General features: G+C 43.7%; 1 non-coding gene across 1 annotated transcript; it reads left to right on the top strand.

Moving 5' to 3' along the window:
- Positions 1-12,526: 12,526 nt before the first annotated feature.
- On the top strand, positions 12,527-12,600 carry trnan-guu (transfer RNA asparagine (anticodon GUU)). Its single transcript has one exon. It is a non-coding gene; the product is annotated as a tRNA-Asn (tRNA).
- Positions 12,601-13,464: the final 864 nt, after the last annotated feature.

Below are 13,464 nucleotides of genomic sequence, written 5' to 3'. Positions count from 1 at the left end.
CCATCACTTTGAGGTTATTCGAAACACTTACTACATTACTGTAAGCATCACTGACTTGATTAGCAACTACCACTACATTACTTTCGCATCATTTTAAGTTCATGAGCAATTCTTCCGACATCACTGTCGCAATATTTTGAGGTTCGTAGCAACTTTTACTACATTACTGTTGCGTTATTTTGAGGTTCGTAGCAAGTCTTAATACATGACTGTCAGCATCACTTTGAGGTTATTCGAAACACTTACTACATTACTGTAAGCATCACTGAGTTGATTAGCAACTATCACTACATTACTGTTAGCATCATTTTGAGTTTATGAGCAATTCTTCCAACATCACTGTCGCAATATTTTGAGGTTCGTAGCAACTTTTTCTACATTACTGTCGCATTATTTTGAGGTTCATAGCAACACTTACTACATGACTGTAAGCATCACTTTGAGGTTATTCGAAAGTTTCACTCCATTACTTTTAGCATCATTTTGAGTTCATTAGCAATTCTTACTACATCACTGTCGCATCATTTTGAGATCATTAGCAATTCTTCCGACATCACTGTCGCATTATTTTGAGGTTCGTAGCAAGTCTTACTACATGACTGTCAGCATCACTTTGAGGTTGTTCGAAACACTTACTACATTACTGTAAGCATCACTGACTTGATTAGCAACTACCACTACATTACTGTTAGCATCATCTTGAGTTCATTAGCAATTCTTCCGACATCACTGTCGCAATATTTTGAGGTTCATAGCAACTTTTACTACATCACTGTCGCATTATTTTGAGGTTCGTAGCAACTCTTAGTACAAGACTGTCAGCATCACTTTGAGGTTTTTCGAAACGTTCACTCCATTACTGTTAGCATCATTTTGAGTTCATGAGCAATTCTTACTAAATCACTGTCGCATCATTTTGAGATCTTTAGCAATTCTTCTGACATCACTGTCGCATTATTTTGAGGTTCGTAGCAACTCTTACTACATTACTGTCGCATTATTTTGAGGTTCGTAGCAACTCTTCCTACATGACTGTCGCCATCACTTTGAGGTTATTCGAAACACTTACTACATTACTGTAAGCATCACTGACTTGATTAGCAACTACCACTACATTACTGTTAGCATCATTTTAAGTTCATTAGCATTTCTGCCGACATCACTGTCGCATCATTTTTAGATCTTAAGCAGTTCTTCCGACATCACTGTCGCATTATTTTGAGGTTCATAGCAACTCTTACTATATGACTGTCAGCATCACTTTGAGGTTGTTCGAAACACTTACTACATTACTGTAAGCATCACTGACTTGATTAGCAACTACCACTACATTACTGTTAGCATCATTTTACGTTCATGAGCAATTCTTCCGACATCACTGTCGCAATATTTTGAGGTTCGTAGCAACTTTTACTACATTACTGTCGCATTATTTTGAGGTTCGTACCAACACTTACTACATGACTGTGAGCATCACTTTGAGTTTATTCGAAAGTTTCACTCCATTACTGTTAGCATCATTTTGAGTTCATTAGCAATTCTTACTACATCACTGTCGCATCATCTTGAGTTCATTAGCAATTCTTCCGACATCACTGTCGCAATATTTTGAGGTTCGTAGCAACTTTTACTACATTACTTTCGCATTATTTTGAGGTTTGTAGCAACTCTTACTACATTATTGTTGCATTATTTTAAGGTTCGTAGCAACACTTACTACATGACTGTTAGCATCACTTTGAGGGTATTCGAAAGTTTCACTCCATTACTGTTAGCATCATTTTGAGTTCATTAGCAATTCTTACTACATCACTGTCGCATCATTTTGAGATCATTAGCAATTCTTCTGACATTACTGTCGCATTATTTTGAGGTTCGGAGCAACTCTTAGTACATGACTGTTAGCATCACTTTGAGGTTATTCGAAACGTTCACTCCATTACTGTTAGCATCATTTTGAGTTCATTAGCAATTCTTACTAAATCACTGTCGCATCATATTGAGATCATTAGCAATTCTTCTGACATCACTGTCACATTATTTTGAGGTTCGTAGCAACTCTTACTACATTACTGTCAGCATCACTTTGAGTTTTTTAGCAACTATCACTACATTACTGTTAGCATCATTTTGAGTTAATGAGCAATTCTCACGACATCACTGTTGCATTGAATTGAGTTCATTAGCAACTCTTACTAAATGACTGTCAGCATCACTTTGAGGGTGTTTGAAACTCTTACTACATTACTTTTAGCATCATCTTGAGTTCATTAGCAATTCTTCCGACATCACTGTCGCATTATTTTGAGGTTCGTAGCAACTCTTCCTACATGACTGTCAGCATCACTTTGAGGTTGTTCGAAACACTTACTACATTACTGTAAGCATCACTGACTTGATTAGCAACTTCCACTACATTACTGTTAGCATCATTTTGAGTTCATTATCAATTCTTCCGACATCACTGTTGCATTATTTTGAGGTTCGTAGCAACTCTTACTACATTACTGTCAGCATCACTTTGAGGTTATTCGAAACTTTCACTCCATTTCTGTTCACATCATTTTGAGTTCATTAGCAATTCTTACTACATCACTGTCTGGAAGGTGTCCCATGTAACAAACTGATCAATGTGGTTCTAATGTTCTGGTTCATTTCTTGTCCTTTAGAAAAATGAAATTAATTTCTTACTGTCATGAACTCAGACTGTGTGTTTAATGTTAACATTTTAAAAAATTCTACTTTGTCAATGAATTAATTCATTTGATATTTAAGTCTGCACCTTTCAGTGTCTGTCAGGATGGCTGAGCGGTCTAAGGCGCTGCGTTCAGGTCGCAGTCTCTCCTGGAGGTGTGGGTTCGAATCCCACTTCTGACAAAGGACGTTTTCTCCACATTCCTGTGCATCCACAATGGAAACCAGTTGAAGCTGCTCTCCACTGATGGGAGTGAGTGGTTGAACTGGCAGCAGAGGAGGCAAAGGAGCTTCCCTGTGAGGGTCCAACATTGCCTGGTTTCCTCCAACATGGAGGAGCCACCAAAACTGATCTTCAAATGTTGGATCAAAGTCTACTGATCCACCTTTCTCATGTTGATGAGGTCATCCAGCCTGATGATCTCGAGGTTCTCCTTTGAGTGGTTCCCTCTGGGAGAGTTCTCTCTCTGTAACTTGTGTGTGTGTTTGCTCGTATCCTGTTTCTCCTTGACAGCACTTTAGTGTTTTTACCACTGGTGTCTCATCTGTGGTTCACCTTTTATTTGACTTCTTTGTCAAAGATGAAGGTGTTTGTGGTCATTCATCAATCATGTGATGGCTCATGTGACTGTGAGTCTGATGAAGAGCATGAGACTCTTAATCTCAGGGTCGTGGGTTCAAGCCCCACGTTGGGCGTTCATCTTGAAAATCCCTGCTTGTCCTCTCACTTTCTGCAGCTGTGATTGGGAATTGTAAGAAAAATCACTGAATGAACAACACAAACACAGACTGTGTCTGAAGTTCCACACCTGCACCCGACTCAGAATGAAAAACCAGTGTGGACTCAATTGTATCCACTGTCAATACTGATTCTGGACAAATTTCTTTGTGTGTTTTGATTGACGCGAGCCAAGCAGAAATTTCCCATAATGCAATAGGGTGGCGTTTGGTCAGTGTTGAGCAGGCGTCAGTCTGACAATGATCTCGTATTATTGTGTCATCACTTGACCAGACCCAAAAGTAGGCTCAGGTATCAGTTTCTTCTCAATGCTAATGTCTGCTAGCTTAGTCTGCTACTTTGATGGCTCTGCCTGCTCAAAGGTCCAGACCCCTGGATGTGGTGGTTCCTACCTGAACGTTGATTCTGTCAGCTCATGTTGTTAAATCAACTCACCAGGAACACCAGTAGATTTCAATGGACTGACAATGAGTCTCATTGAATGGGTGTCTCGTCCAACGAGAAACACTCAGTCTCAGGTTGAAGCTCATCAATGAGGTCTTGTGGATCAGTGGCTTGCATGAATGAATGAGTTGGAAGACTTCTTGGAAATTAAAGAGGATTTAATACAATTAAGAAAATCCTTAAGACAGAGTGATAATTCCAGCAGAGTAATTTAGGCCCATATTGAGTAGCAGGTATGAATTAGCCTGGATTTATCTGAGCTTCAAGTAGACGGCTAAGAGGCAGGTGGAAAGGTGTGTAGGATGAACGATGGTGACCTCCAACCAAATGAAGAGGACTGAGTGGAGGCTGACCAGCTCTACGGAGTCAGGCGGAGTTTGGCAGCGAGACAGGAGTCCAGGCCTGAATCGGTGAAAACCAACGTAACCGGCTTACGTTCTCAGCTGGATTCTCCCATCGATGTACGACGCCTCTCCAACGAACTGGTGGGAGGACGGCCTCCAAAGCCTCCACCTCGTCGACCGTGGCTCCCGCTGAGATTCGCTCGATGAAGAAGGGAAGCGCGTTGATGGGCTACCCTCTGGTCTCAGGCTGCTGGCTGCCTGGACTAAGCTGCTCTTCTCCGACACAAAGGTGGCTTCTCTCTCTTCAAGGCTCACAGGAGGTCAAGAGTGTAGCGACCGTGAGCCGAGATCGATGATGAATTACAAAAACAGAAAATCAAAAAAATAAATTAGAGGAATAGAAAAGAAAAGGGGGAGGAGCCGGACCAGCTGCTCTAGGAGCTCACACACAAAGGGCAGAAACAAGAAGCACTGAAGAGAGCGCCAGCAGTGGATGGTGCCACCACTGTTACAGTAAACTGGTCCGCCTCAGAGCAGTGACCTTTGACCTGTGAGGGGTTGTTGGCCAATCAGGACACTTTGCTGTCTTCAGTCCTTCTCAGATATCAACAAATGAAGCTGGTTGAACAGACAGCAATCATCATCACTCAGAGACATCACCTGGAGAGGAAGACTGCTCAGAGTTCTGACAATGACAGTGAAGAGACAAGGAGAGCTGGACAACCACAGACAGTGAAACATTCGGAACATCATGTTGATACACGTGTGTGTGTGTGTGTGTGTGTGTGTGTGTGTGTGTGTGTGTGTGTGTGTGTGTCAGACTCAGAATCAGAATCTTTTATTTTCGTTGTATGGGGGGGGGGTACAGTGACAATAGTTAGAGCGCTCTTCCAGAGCCACCGTGCACCACAGAATGCAGATACAAAGAAAAGATAGAAAAGATAAAAGCAAGATAAAAGACACTGTTAGAACAGAAAGATCCATCAACCCACCAACCAGAGGTGTGTCTGGTACAGATGTGGAATTATTGGCTCACACAATGTTGAGGACACTGGAAGAAGACAAACAAAAAAGGCTGGTGTGATCCAGACCTTCATCAAAAATGGTCCTGGAGAACTGTTCAATGTGTCAGGACTTCTGTCCATTGTCTTCTGCTTATCCTGTTCAGGGTCATGAGGGGGTGGAGCCTATCCCAGCAGCTTTTGGGCGACAGGCCGTGTTCACCCTGGACAGGTCACCAGTCCATCACAGGGCCAACACATCCACAGACAAACATTCCAAGCCAGACTCAGGAGGATCTCTCCACCCTACAGACTGTAAAGGAACCATCAAAGATGGCAGTTGGAGTTCTGTGGATCTGTGCTGGATTCCTCGTCCTCACGGACCAGAAGTCTGTCTGAAATACTGCTCTGATTGATGATCTTTTCATGAATCTGGAAAAGCTTCTAAAATGAAAGGAAAACAATCCTATCTTCTTCATGTCTCAAGCCAAATCAAACCAAGAGTTCTTTTATCATATTTTTTTAACCGGACGTCTGCTTTGACTGGTTGGTTGTTGAAAGAGAGCAGGACAGGACAGACAGCAGAAGACAAATATAGAGAAGGAAAGACAAAAGACAGAGAGAAAGGAGGGAGAGAATGACAAAAAGATGGGAACAAAATGAGGGTGAAAGACAAGCAGAGAGAAAGACAGAGGGACAGGGGGATGGAAGACAGACACACAACCAACAACAGCAGCAGCAATAATAGTAAACTAGCTGCCAATGATAACGTCTCCTGGTCGCTGAAGCAATCAACTTCATAATAGGAGGATTGAAGAGCCAGGAAATAAAATATTAGCACAATACTGATGTGAATGTTCGTGCAATACTGAGAACACTGATATGTAGACGACTAGTAGGGGCGGCACGGTGGTGCAAGAAGACAAACAAAAAAGGCTGGTGTGATTCAGACATCCATCAAAAATGGTGCTGGAGAACTGTTCAATGTGTCAGGACTTCAGAAGCTCCAATCCTCTCTAAGGTCCAGTGAGAGTGGAAGAGATTATAAATGAGAGAAGCAGGGCCCTCACTCAGAACTGAACCAGCTCAGTTGGGAGAGCCTTAGACTGAAGATCTAAAGGTCCCTGGTCCGATCCCAGGTTTCAGCAGAGGAGCAGCATTGACTTTACTTTCCAGTGGAGGAACTGCAGACATGAAGGAAACTAACATCTTGTCCTGTGCATTCTTGTGACATTCAGGACATTTTTGGAGCCTCTTGTTGGATTTTGCCACAGAGAATCAGAGCCAATCAAAAGCATGGTGGACTTCAACATGGAGGACTGAACAAGTCAAGAAAGCATCAGTTTGACCTTCACAGGTGTTTCTGTTCCTGTCTCAATGCTGTAGAAAGAGCCTGAGGAGCTCAGACGGTAGAGCATCAGACTTTTAATCTGAGGGTCCAGGGTTCAAGTCCCTGTTCAGGTGCTGTGGAGGTTCCAGTGTTTGACAACATGGTACTGGATGAAGTTTAGTGTTGAACAAACTGTCATCATCAAAAGTAGAAGTGTTCTTGTCTTGCCACTGTGAGACTGTTGCTAGAAAAGTGACCACTAATAATTTCATGTGGCATGCAATTAACAAAAGACCTACATTGATGGTCGAGGGGTCTGGAGCCTATCCCAGCATCTACGGGCCAGAGGCGGGGTTCACCCTGGACAGGTCACCAAAACCATTCACACTCACATCTACAGTCAATTTAGAGTGTCCAATCAGCCTCATCCCAAATTACATGTCTTTGGACGGTCGGAAGAAGCCGGAGTACCCAGAGAGAACCCACGCATGCACGGGGAGAACATGCAGATTCTGCACCCGAGCCTGGACTCAAACCCAGAACCTTCTTGCTGTGAGGCCACAGTGCTGACCCCTAAACCATCATGCTGCCGTGGTCTCATATACTTTCCTCAATTGTGTTTCTTTCATGTCCTCCTGAGATCAAAGACAGAATTCTAGCTATTGTCAAAGCCCTGATGACATCATCAGGAATTCTGACTTTGATCTGGAGACTCTTGCTTTAATCTGAATTTGACCTGACTAATGTTTTACTTTAGGTTGCATGATACCGACCACCTCATTTCTCCTGATGGACTGGTGACCTGCCCAGGGTGAACCCTGCCTCTTGAACAACGTCACCTGGGATCGCCCCCCCCCCCCCCCCCCCCCATGACCCCATACCCCCTTCCCTCATGTGACTCTTTCATGCGGGCCTCTCAAAACAAAAACATGGCCGCCGCTCCTGTCATTTTCGGAGGAAAGTGCCTTCTTCCAAGATAGTTTTGATTTAATAAAGCATTCTGATGACATTTCTAGAGAGAAATATGCATTTTGTTTTCATAATCTTTGCTCAGTTCTTGTGTTTAATCTTTGGTTTGTTCGTTATTACGATGAATCTTTCACCTCTCGGAAGAGAGTCGTTACAGTGTCACATTTCTACTGTTGCTATGTTGGTTGCTAAGGACGCCATTACGGACAAGTGTCATTTCAAGATAGGTTTGATTTTTAAAAAGCATTTCAAGGACATTTCTGGCGAGAAATATAAATTTTATTTCCATAATGTTCGCTGTTCAATAAAGAATAATATGAAATGGATTTTAGTGCCCCAGGAATTACAAACATCTGCTTCCGTGGAAGTCGGCCCCCGTTCTTCTGTGAGAAAATCCGGTAGTTGTCGCTCACTCCGAGAAAAAAAAACAAATATTTTTAATACTTCATCTTTTGATTAATAAGACAATCTACAAATTCATTTAATTTCTGGATGTTTATTCTACCTACGAAGTCCATTTGTCACCATTATAGATCGACCAATCAGCATTAAGAATATAAACAATGACTCAAACTAATGGCGGTCTGCTGACGTCACATCCGTCACAGAGGCTCACTCCTGCACTCAGAGGTGGCCTTTTAGTTCCATCACTTCACGCTATATTTACAGATTTATGATTGAGGGGAACAAACCACTCTGATGTCTGGGTTCATCAAGGATATCATTAAAGAAGTCCTAACTATCTGACCAGTTAAATTGATCCTAACTGTTCTTCAGATGTTGTGCTGGTAATGTCATGTAGTTTCTTTTCCAATGTAACTTTGTCGTTCTGATGTGTGTATTTTTACTGCTCCAACAAAGCTGTTCCTCTTCTGGGTAAATCAATCATTCAGGCAATCAATAACTGAGTGTCTCTGATGCTGTACTGTAGTATTGCAGTACAACAACACTCTGATCCTTCCTTTTCAAATGTTTTTATTGTGTTTCTCTCATCAGGTGTTCACAATGATGACAATAAAAATCAATAATTGATATTCAGCTTTGTTTCAACAATAATAACTGATCAGAAATGAGGCCTGATGGCTGCAATAGCAGCTTTGTGCTGTTCAGTGACTCCTGCTATAAAAAGGAGTCAAGGCCGTCTTAAAGATGTGAAAATGTTCCAAAGATCCTTCTTCATGTTGGTCCTGAACAAGATTGGTGACAGGCCTTTTTTCAAAGGAGCTCCAAAAGGCTCACTTAACCCTTTGAGGCCTGGCTGAGACACGAGGCCTGTTGACCTTTGACCCTGTTGCTCTTTTGCTCTCATTGGCCTCTCCAGTGGATACAGACCTGAAACTTTATGAAATCCTAATCTGGTGGAATAATTCTAGGACCCCCTCCCAAACAGGAAGTGGCTTCAGGAAGGAGGTGGGGCTTCAAAGTTTTAAATATTGGTTTCTGGCAGAGGTGTGAACTCCTCCCAGAAAGCTCATCTCATTTGGAGCAACTTTGACCAGTTATGATGCTTAAGTTAAAGACTTTACTGGACTTTGCCACACCCTTTACGGACAGCAGAAAGGACTTAGGGGGGTCAAACCAGCACAGATGCGATCCTTCGAGAACAGAACAACACACTCAAATTTCAACTTCCTAGGTTCAAAGAGAAAAAACTATACCTTTGTGAAACTGGGCAAAATCAGGGTCTGGGACTTCTGCACTCCGAGAGCCTTTTGGAGCAGAATTGAGGATCAAATCTGGGTTCTGGTGTTTCTACTTGGGCTACATCCACCAAACTTTACACACATAGTGTGATGCCCCAGAGTAGCATGTGCTGGGAATTTCAGCCATCTAGGTGCTAAGGGGCCCAAGCACGGTCCCGGGGCATCCACTAACCCGAATGGGCTCCTCAAAGTCTGGCCCCTCTTCCCTGGTTTCATTTGAGCTGAAGCCACGAAAAGTCACACCAATGGTTGATGTCAGTGAGAGGACTGATTCTGACATTTTCAGCCATCCAGAAGTTACAGAGCTGAAACACAAGACCCCAAAGCCCCTTCCAAGTTTGTTGCCAGAGATATCGTAGTCATGACTGTGCACCTCCTTTATGAAGAAAAACAAAACAACTACTGCTTTGGGGCTTGTGTTTAGGGTTATTATATTATATTATTATATTATATTATGTGTGTAAAGTTTGGTGGATGTAGCCGGATGGGCCGGTGTGAGCAGGCATTTCAAAATATATATTTCTGGTAAAAACGCAGAAACAGCGGTTAGTTTGTTTTTGTATTAAAATGAGAAACAGACCCATCCAGTTGTAGTGCCACCACTCAGCGGCCGCCTTGCAGTCAGAAGCCATGAAGAATGTTGCCCAGTAAGAGGAAGGAGAAAGGAGGAGCCGAAAAAGAGAGACTCCCGAGAAGAAAAGCAGACGAATTTCCAAAACTCGACGCGTTCTTTCCAGGGCTGGACTGGGAAGAAGAGACGTCAGGTGTTGGAACGTGTAGTGGAAGAAGAAGGTCTCTGTGAGTAGTGAAAGAGTATCATTCTTTTAACATGGTTACTGTCTTCCATGTAGAATACTGCACTTTATTTTAATTTTTGAAACTTCAAAATGTGCGCATACATCCTCTGGTATGGCGTGTGCTTACACATATCGTGTAAATAACCATGGAGGGCTGCCAGGGATGAAAAATGCCAGGGCCATTTTTTGGTCCCAGTCCAGCCCTGCTTCTTAACCTGCTCACGGTGTCCTGTCAGCTGTCTTCCCTCAAGGAGGTGGCCAGTCTTGCTCTGGAGCAGTTTCAAAAATAGGCCTCAGCACACTGCCTCTGTGCCATGCCTCTCTCATGCTCCTCTACTCTTTGGTGCACATGCCTCCAGTCTGTCAGGCCTCTAATGAAGACACTTGGATCACTGGGCTTGCTAAAAGCAGGGCAAACAAAACAAAACAAAGCATGACGTTGACCACAATAAGTCAGCCATTTCCACGTCGTGCCGTCCGTTCTAACGAAGAGCCTCTGGACGACAGGGTTTATGGAATCTTGTTGAGGATGAAACTTTAAAAAATCAGTCCTCTGTGTGGAAGAAGGGCGACTAAAATAGTCTCCAACTGTCTGATCTGACTCCTCCACTTCCATTGCAACAGCATGGCTTGACTAAGAGAAAGAGAGAGAGCTGAGAGATTTCATTGGACGAGCCCAATGTCCTTCAAGAAAATCAACCAATGGGCCGCGTTTCGCGTCTCCGATACCGTTACGGTCGATTAAAATCTATACACTTTTGAAAAAAAAATTATGACAGTTATGGGCCGGCCCAAAGATGTGCATCGGCCAGGTGGCCAGTCCAGCCCTGGGTTCACCCTTGATGGGTCACCAGTCCATCCCAGGACCAACACACACACACAGACAGACAACCATTCACACTCACAGTCATTTAGAGTGTCCAGGTAACCACTACCCTCTTGATGTCTGGACCGTGGGAGGAAGCTGGAGTACCAGAGAGAACCACCACAGAGACAGGGAGAACCTGCAGGAGGGGTGGAGGTCGATGAGTCCTGGAGACGTTCAATAATGTCCACAACTTTGGCACCAAGAAGACAGCAGGTGATGGCACCTGGGAGTTCAACAGACCTGATGATTGAACCACCAATCACAAGGATTTCAGCCTCCATTGTAAACAGAGAGTTTAGATGAGAGAGAACCTGCTGTCAGCCTCACCAGTCAGGGCAGTGGCAGAGGCAGCAGAGTCGAATGAAGCAGGATCACTTGGCAGGTCTCAGCTGGAGGTGATGACATCACTGGCCTCAGTCCTCACCAGTGCTCTGCCTAGCAACAGGGACGATGGAGAGAAACCAGTAGAAGCGCTCTGAGAGTTGGAGACAGCAGGAGAGAGACCACGACAGAGTCACCCATGGGAAACTGTTGGATCCACTCAGGACAAACTGGACAGACACAGATCAAAGTCAGAATTGATGATGATGTCATCAGGAGGCTTTGATGGTGTCTTTATTTGTACCTAGAATTCTGTCTTTGATGTCAGGAGGACATGAAAGAAACACAATTGAGGAAAGTAGAGGCGAACATTCAGCTTCATTAGAAACACTTGAACTGTTGAACAGTAGAATTTGTTTGAAACAGTTTACAACACTGAGTGACAGGATTGAAGAGGGAAGGTTTTTGTGTTTTCAGTTTAATTCTAACTTAAAACTGGGCATGAACATTTTTAGTCGTTCATATTCTAACATACAGAGGAAGTCATGGCATTCCCTTTTTTTTAACCTGTCCTGTTCAGGAAATGGAAATGGAAATTTAGCTGCTATGTTGAATCAGAAAAACCTTTTGAAGTCTACTTTTGCTTCAGTCAGAAAGTGGACTGTTGTTAACTCTCACAATGGTTGGTGATTGTGGAGGAAGACAAAATCCTTATGAACCTCTTTTTAACAGACACACATTTCTAAAGATGCAGGTTCATTTTATTTTGTTCTTTTAGCAGAGGATAGTTTCGATCCATCGACCTCTGGGTTCTGGGCCCAGCACGCTTCCTCTGCACCACTCTGAGCTCCAGTCTGCTCTGAGGAGGCAGCAGACATCTGCACCACTCAGAGGTTTGGTTGGTGGTTTTGAAAAAATCCCAACAAACTAAAATCCTGTTGAATCAGGAAGTTCTAGTTGAACTCTCATCCACGTCACATGACCAAGAAAACCTCCTCTTTCATTCAGACCAGAACAGACAAACATAGAAACATTGTTTCAGCTTCTGATCAAACAATAACAAGATCTTGATTGTTTGTCATGTTCTATGAATCAGACTGATGTTCTCTGGATGTTCTAGGAGGTGTGTCTGTTTCTGATGAAGCCTGTTTGGTCTGGGGGGGTTAAGATGGTGGGGCTGTTTCAGTTCTAGTGCTGAAGGCTTTCATTATGACAGTCAGACTCTCCTCTGTCCTTCATGGTCCCTCAAATGTGCAGTGTGGACCTCACACACTGAATTTAGCCTGAAAACTCTTCATGAAAAGCAGTGACTCAGAGTCTCTGTGGCGCAATCGGTCAGCGCGCTCGGCTGTTAATCGAGAGGCTGGTGGTTCGAGCCCACCCAGGGACGATGAAGAGGCTCTACTGGTGCTTAGGAGTCGCTGCGTTAATGATCTGAATGTGGACGGACAGACCGACCCTCCACAGCAGACTCATGTGACAGATCTCTTGATGAGACGCTTCAGTCTTCAATTTAGTCATCGTGTGTCATGCAGTGTTGAGGAGGCCTGCTGGCTGTGGGTAAAGTGGGGGCTCAGAGTTTGTGGAGTCGGCTCTGGAGTGAAGGGGGTCACTGTTTGGTTCTCAGATGCTCCAGCTCAGGTTAGCGAGGTGGTGGAGAAACCAGTGAGAGCTCTGCCAGCTGGAGCCTCTTGGGTCCCGGGAGGCTTCACTCCTGGAGGTGGAAATGTTGAGGAGTTTTAAAATCTGCTCCTCTTTCACGCTGACTTGTTTTCTAGGGTTCCCTCTTTTATTCTCCTGGAGATCAAGAGGATCCTGCCATGTTTGTCCAGGAGACCCACAGTACAACTGTCAGTGAATGGGGATGCAGGCAGACTTTTAATGGGGGTCATTTGAAGTCCCAAGTCCAGTTGGAGCAGAGGGTGGAGTTTGATTCTCCAGGAGGTTTTTGTTGTTGTTTTTTCACCAGTTTCTTTTGATTTGGAGGAAATCATTCCAGGTGTTTGAAAGAAGGTGAGAGCAACTTTGGAAAATGTTCAACTGGTGTTTTTAAATGTCTTTGCACCAACAAATGGTGGACAGGACAGCTTTTGAGACATTTTAATGCCACCGTTCAACAGTGAATCTGCTGGTTTCCTGTTTTTAGGAGCTGATGGGAGCTGCACAGAGAAGCTCTTTGAGACAGGAACCATTCAGAGCTCCACCCTGCTTCTTCCAGCAGGATCCACAGATCCACCAACACACCAGCTGTCTG

The sequence above is a fragment of the Aulostomus chinensis genome, chromosome 1, assembly GCF_037954235.1.
Source record: "Aulostomus chinensis isolate RoL2024-O1b breed Wild chromosome 1, RoL_Achi_v1.0, whole genome shotgun sequence".
Classification (NCBI taxonomy): domain Eukaryota; kingdom Metazoa; phylum Chordata; class Actinopteri; order Syngnathiformes; family Aulostomidae; genus Aulostomus; species Aulostomus chinensis.
Note: the sequence above shows the minus strand (reverse complement) of the source record. Positions and strands in the feature narration are given on the sequence as shown.